Source organism: Paramisgurnus dabryanus, chromosome 10 (genome assembly GCF_030506205.2).
Source record: "Paramisgurnus dabryanus chromosome 10, PD_genome_1.1, whole genome shotgun sequence".
Classification (NCBI taxonomy): Eukaryota; Metazoa; Chordata; class Actinopteri; order Cypriniformes; family Cobitidae; genus Paramisgurnus; species Paramisgurnus dabryanus.
Genome location: NC_133346.1, coordinates 37,777,779 through 37,784,682, shown reverse-complemented (window position 1 = coordinate 37,784,682; position 6,904 = coordinate 37,777,779).

Genomic DNA, 6,904 nt, shown 5'->3' with positions numbered 1-6,904 from the left:
ATGGCGGAAAAATTTTCATGACGGAAAATGACGTCATAGGGTCCAGTCGGATCGTCTTGAGCCAAGGAATCAGAGGAAACAAGAATTTCGTTTCTAGGACGTACGGGTCAGAAGTTATAAACAAAAACGTAAGTGCAACTTTAGACTGTTGGTGGCGCTAGAGGGTTGGAGTTAGAGACTCCAAATTTGCTGTGGGGACACATTGGACTGTCCTTTATCAGTGTGCCAAATTTCATAACTTTCCTACGTACGGTTCTATGGGCTGCCATAGACCGCAATGGCGGAAGAAGAAGAAGAAGAAGAAGAATAATAATAAATATAGCTGCAAGCAGCAATACCGGGGTCAAGCCGAAAAAGGCACAGAAGGATGTAAAGTTGCATTTGGATAAGCAGACTGAAGAACCTACCTAATGATTTCAGATGAAAAAATGCAAAGGTAATCAACAAAAATAATCTATATTCTTGTCTACTGCAACTGTCCTTCGGTTATTGACAATCATGGAACATTAGAGCACTGAAGGACATGTATGTGATGCTTACAGTGGGCAAACATGGGTCACAACATGTTACAACAAGTTAAAAGAGTCAAAAGAGACCATCCCCATGTCTCTGTGATGTTCTGAAACAGAGAAAAAGCTCTTGCAAAAACAGTTGATAACGTATTCTCATTGGTTGCTAGAGAGTAAATGGACATCCACTAGTGATTATAGTCAAAGCCATGAAAGGAATAATCCATGATGACTCATGGTTTTAGATGTGCTGTTGCAGTAGTTTTAGGCAAAAAATGCCATATTCTATCTCAAAACCAGTAGGTGGCGCAATGACAAAATTCGTGCATGCAACCTCAGGTCATAAATGTGTTACATCTAGCTAGTTTTATGACTATACACTTTAGTTTAGTGAAGAAACAGTTGTATGACCATAGGGTGGCTTGATTTCAAAGGTTTTGTTCAATTATAAGGCCAACTAGTGGTGCAACCATACAATTTTTTTTTGTGTAGCCTCAGACTGTGGTCGTACATCAGCGTATCAAATATGGTGAAAAAATCTCTTTGCGTTACGAAGTTATAACCATTTATGTGTAAAAACACAAAATTTAAAGGTAATTTTTCGTTTTTTGCAATTTTCGGCCATTTCTGATGAAAATTTTAATATAGTGCCAATAGAACTTTTTGTTCAGAAGGTAATGCAATATTCTTCCTATGATGTTTTCGAGTCGATCAGAATTACGCTCGCGGAGATATTCGCGCATGTTTTTTAAGTGCTGTTTTGCTGCGCAGGGCTAACCGTAAGGCGAAATCTGGCATGTTTGGTATCGTTGGACTCTGCGACTATTCAGGACTCCTAAAAATCAAGTCCCGTCAAAATACGTTGATCACAGCCAAAGTTATAGGTGTAAAAAACATCTGTCTGGCCACTAGGTGGCGCTGCGACGAAACTGTGCATGCACACTCAGTTCCTGACTGGCATCACAAGTACCAAGTGTCGTGTCAATAGGCCTAAGTTTGACGAAGATACAGCCTAAAATCTGTTTTTTTGCGCTCTACGAAAATTTTGTTGACGCGCTATACGACAACGGATTGGTTTATCGAAATTCTTTTGATAACTTTTTGCCGTGAGGGTCTCTAGATGCTACATACCAATTTTCGCGGCAATCGGGTAAAAACTCTAGGACGAGTTCGCAAAAGTAGGTTTTCCGAATAATTCAAAATGGCGGAAAAAATTTCATGACGGAAAATAACGTCATAGGGTCCAATCGAATCGTCTTGAGCCAAGGAATCAGAGGAAACGAGAATTTCATTTCTAGGACGTACGGATCAGAAGTTATAAGCAAAAACATAAGTTCAACTTTGGACTGTTGGTGGCGCTAGCGGGTTAGAGATAGAGACTCCAAATTTGCTGTGGGGACACATTGGACTGTCCTTTATCAGTGTGCCAAATTTCATAACTTTCCTACGTACGGTTCTATGGGCTGCCATAGACCGCAATGGCGGAAGAAGAATAATAATAATAAATATAGCTGCAAGCAGCGATACCGGGGTCAAGCCAAACATGGCAAAAAATGATTCATACGTGATGACTGCCAAGATTTAACATCTAAGTTTGCATTAGTTTTATGAAATAAAGCACTTTTTTCGTATCTTGAGACCACTAGGTGGCACTGTGCCGAAAGAATAGTTGGTGCCTCAGGTCATGACTGTGATGACACATACCAAATTTAGTGTAAATACAATAAAGCGATACGGAGATATAGCCTTAAATGACTTGACCACTAGGGGGCACTGACCAAAAAATAAATTGTGACTCAGGTCTTGATTGTGATGACACCCACCAAATTTGGTGTGAATACAATAAAGAGATGCAGAGATATAGCCTTAAATGACTTGACCACTAGGGGGCACTGACCAAAAAATTAATTGTGACTCAGGTCTTGATTGTGATGACACCCACCAAATTTGGTGTAAATACGATAAAGAGATGCAGAGATATAGCTTCAAATCTCTTGACCACTAGGGGGCACCGAAAAGTTTACAAGTCCTCCCAACATGTTGCTGATGAACCATGCCAAGTTTCATAACAATACGCAATTGCGTTTCTGAAATACTTGAACTTAAAGAAAAATTCAAAATGGCCGACACACAAAATGGCCGACCAAAAACCATTTGGTATCGTTTGACTCGACATGCCTCACGAATTCTAACAAGACCAGTCTCATAATTTTACATTCAAATTTGCAGTAGTTATAAGCAAAAATAGAATTTTTTTATATCTCGTGACCAGTAGGGGGCAGTGTGACGAAATAGTGCATGCACCCTCAGGTCATCACTGTTATGACATATACCAAGTCTCATATTAATACGCAAAAGTTTTGCGAAGATACAGGCTCAAAGACATTTTGGCGTGCTCGCCCTCGCATTCTTTGATGCGTTATACGACAACGGATAGGTCTACCGAAAATCTTTTGATAACTTTTTGTCTAGAGTGTCTCTAGATGATGCATACCAAAAATCAAGCCAATCACACAAGCGCTCTAGGAGGAGTTCGAAAAAGTAGGTGTTCAATATAATTCAAAATGGCCGACAGGAAGTAGGTTTGACTCAGACATATTTGGTACAGTCGGACTCAGCATGAGCCAAGGAATCAATAGAGTGAAGTCTTATGTCATAGTGGCAATTTAATCAAATGACATAAAGATTTAAAAACATTTTTTTACATATCCTGACCACTAGGTGGCGCCATCCTAAAGATTTATAGGTGCGCTCAGAACATGTCACTGATGAACCATGGCAAATTTCGTAGCGATACGCCATTCTGTTTGTGAAATACTGAACTTAATGAGAAAATTCAAAATGGCCGACACCCAAAATGGCCGAACGAAAACCGTTTGGTATCGTTTGACTCGGCATGCCTCAAGGAATCTAACAAGACCACCTTCATGATTTTAGACTCAAGTTTGAAGTAGTTATAAGCGAAAATAGGCATTTTTCGAATCTCGTGACCACTAGGTGGCGCTGTGACGAAACGTAGCAGGCACCCTCAGGTCATGACTGTAATGACATATACCAAGTTTCGTGTCGATACAATAAAGTTTTGCGAAGATAAGGCCTCACGTCCGTTTTGGCGTGCTCGCCGCCATATATGTTGTCAATTTATATGAGAACGCATTGGTCTATCAAAAAGCTTTTGATAACTTTTTGTCTTGGGTGTCTCTAGATGCTACATACCAAAGGACATGCAAATCGGACAAACGGTCTAGGAGGAGTTCGAAAAAGTAGGTTTTACGAAAAATTCAAAATGGCGGAAAGATGTGCATGACACAAATGACATCAATGTGTGCATTTGAATCATCATGAGCCAAGGATTCAGAGGAAACAAGAATTTAGTTTCTAGGACTCACGGGTCAGAAGTTATGAGCATGAACATAAGTGGATTTTTGGACTGTTGGTGGCGCTAGAGGGTTTGAGTCAGATACACCAATGTTGCTATAGTAACTTCTAAGACCGTCCTCTACATGTGTGCCAAATTTCATAACTTTCCTATGTACGGTTCTATGGGCTGCCATTGACTTCAATGGCGGAAGAACTAGGAAGAATAATAATAAGAAAACTAACAATAACAATAGGTGTCTACGCCACTTCGTGGCTTGACCCCTAATAAAAAGAAAACTAACGGATACAATAGGGGTCTTCGCCCCTTCGGGGCTTGACCCCTAAATATAGCTGCAAGCAGCAATACCGGGGTCAAGCCGAAAAGGGCACAGAAGGGTGTAAAGTTGAGTTTGGATAAGAATACTGAAGAACCTAGGTAAAACTCATGATTTCAAATGAAAAAAACGCAAAAGTAATCAACAAAAATAATCTATGTTCTTGTCTAATGCAATCGTCCTTCTGTTATTGTCAATCATGGAACATAAGAGCACTGAAGGACATGTGAGTGATGTATGCAGTGGCATAACATGGGTCACAACATGTTACAACAAGTTAAATCAGTCAAAAGAGACCATCCCCATGTCTCTACGATGTTCTGATGCAGAGAAAAAGCTCTTTCAAAAACAGTTGATTAGGTATTCTAATTGGTTGCTAGAGAGTAAATTTACATCCACCAGTGATAATAGTCCAAGCCATGAAATGAAGAATCCATGATGACTTATGATTTTAGATGTGTTGTTGCAGTAGTTTTAGGCAAAAATTGCTATTTTCTATCTCCAAGCCACTAGGTGGCGCTATGACAAAATTGTGCATGCAACCTCAGAGCATGACTGCGTTACATTTAGCTAGTTTTCTGACTATACACTTTAGTTCAGCAAAGAAATAGTTGTATGACCATAGGGCTTGCTTGATATGAAAGGTTTTGTCCAATTATAAGGCCAACTAGTGGTGAAGGCATACCAATGTTTTTGTGTGACCTCAGACTCTGCTCGTACATCAGCGTATCAAATCTGGTGAAAAAATCTCTTTTCGTTGCGAAGTTATAACCATTTATGTGTAAAAAACACAAAATTTAAAGGTCATTTTTCGTTTTTTGCAATTTTCGGCAATTTCTGATGAAAATTTTAATATAACGCCAATAGAACTTTTTGTTCAGAAGGTAATGCAATATTCTTCCTATGGTGTTTTCGAGTCGATCAGAATAAGGCTTGCGAAGATATTCGCGCTTGTTTTTTAAGTGCTGTTTTGCTGCGCAGGGCTAACCGTAAGGCGAAATCTGGCATGTTTGGTATCGTTGGACTCGGCGACTAACCAGGACTCCTACAAATCAAGTCCCGTCAAAATACGTTTATCACAGCCAAAGTTATAGGTGTATAAATCAATTGTCTGGCCACTAGGTGGCGCTGTGACAAAACTGTGCATGCAACCTCAATTCCTGACTGGCATCACAAGTACCAAGTGTCGTGTCAATAGGCCTAAGTTTGACGGAGATACAGCCTAAAAACTGTTTTTTTGCGCTCTACGTAAAATTCGTTAAGGTGGTATTTGACAACGGATTGCTGTATCGAAATTATTTTGATAACTTTTTGCCATGAGTGTCTCAAGATGATACATACCAATTTTCGTCGCAATCGGACAAAAGCTCTAGGACGAGTTCGAAGAAGTAGGTTTTTCGAATAATTCAAAATAGCGGGAAAATTTTCATGACGGAAAATGACGTCATAGGGTCCAATCGAATCGTCTTGAGCCAAGGAATCAGAGGAAGCAAGAATTTTGTTTCTAGGACTTACGGATCAGAAGTTATAAGCAAAAACATAAGTGCAATTTTGGACTGTTGGTGGCGCTAGCGGGTTTGACATAGAGACTCCAAATTTGCTGTGGGGACACATTGGAGTGTCCTTTATCAGTGTGCCAAATTTCATAACTTTCCTACGTACGGTTCTATGGGCTGCCATAGACCGCAATGGCGGAAGAAGAAAAATGTATTAACAGAAACAATTGCCAATATAGCTGCAAGCAACAATCACCGGGATCAAGCCAAAAAGGGCACAGCAGAAAGTAAAGTTGACTTCGGATGAGCAGTTTAAAGTACCTAGGAAAATCTCTTGATTTCAGACAAAACAATATAACAGTTATCAGCAAAAAAGCTGTTCTCATTTAGTGAAATCTCTCCCTCTCTTTCGACAAGCATTGATAACTAGAACACTGAAGTAAAAATGAGTGGTGCTTGCAGTGGCAATACTCAGCTCACAAAATGTTACAGTGGTGTTAATGAGTCAAAAGAGCCCACCCTCGTGTCTCTACGATGTTCTGACGCATAGATATAGCTCTTGCAAAAACGGTTGATAAGGTATTCTCATTGGTTGCTAGGGAGTGAATTGGCAACCACCAGTGATTATAGTAAAGCCATGAAATGAAGAATCCATGATGACTCGTGGTTTTAGATGTGTTGTTGCAGTAGTTTTAGGCAAAAAATGCCATATTTCTATCTCAAAACCAGTAGGTGGCGCAATGACAAAATTGTGCATGCAACCTCAGGTCATAACTGTGTTACATCTAGCTAGTTTTATGACTATACACTTTAGTTTGGTGAAGAAACAGTTGTATGACCATAGGGTGGCTTGATTTCAAAGGTTTTGTTCAATTATAAGGCCAACTAGTGGTGCAAGCATAAATTTTTTTTTGTGTAGCCTCAGACTGTGGTCGTACATCAGCGTATCAAATCTGGTGAAAAAATCTCTTTTCGTTGCGAAGTTATAACCATTTATGTGTAAAAAATGCTAAATTTAAAGGTAATTTTTCGTTTTTTGCATTTTTCGGCCATTTCTGATAAAAATTTTAATATAACGCCAATAGAACTTTTTGTTCAGAAGGTAACGCAATGTTCTTCCTATGGTGTTTTCGAGTCGATCGGAATAACGCTCGCCGAGATATTCGCGCATGTTTTTTAAGTGCTGTTTTGCTGCGCAGGGCTA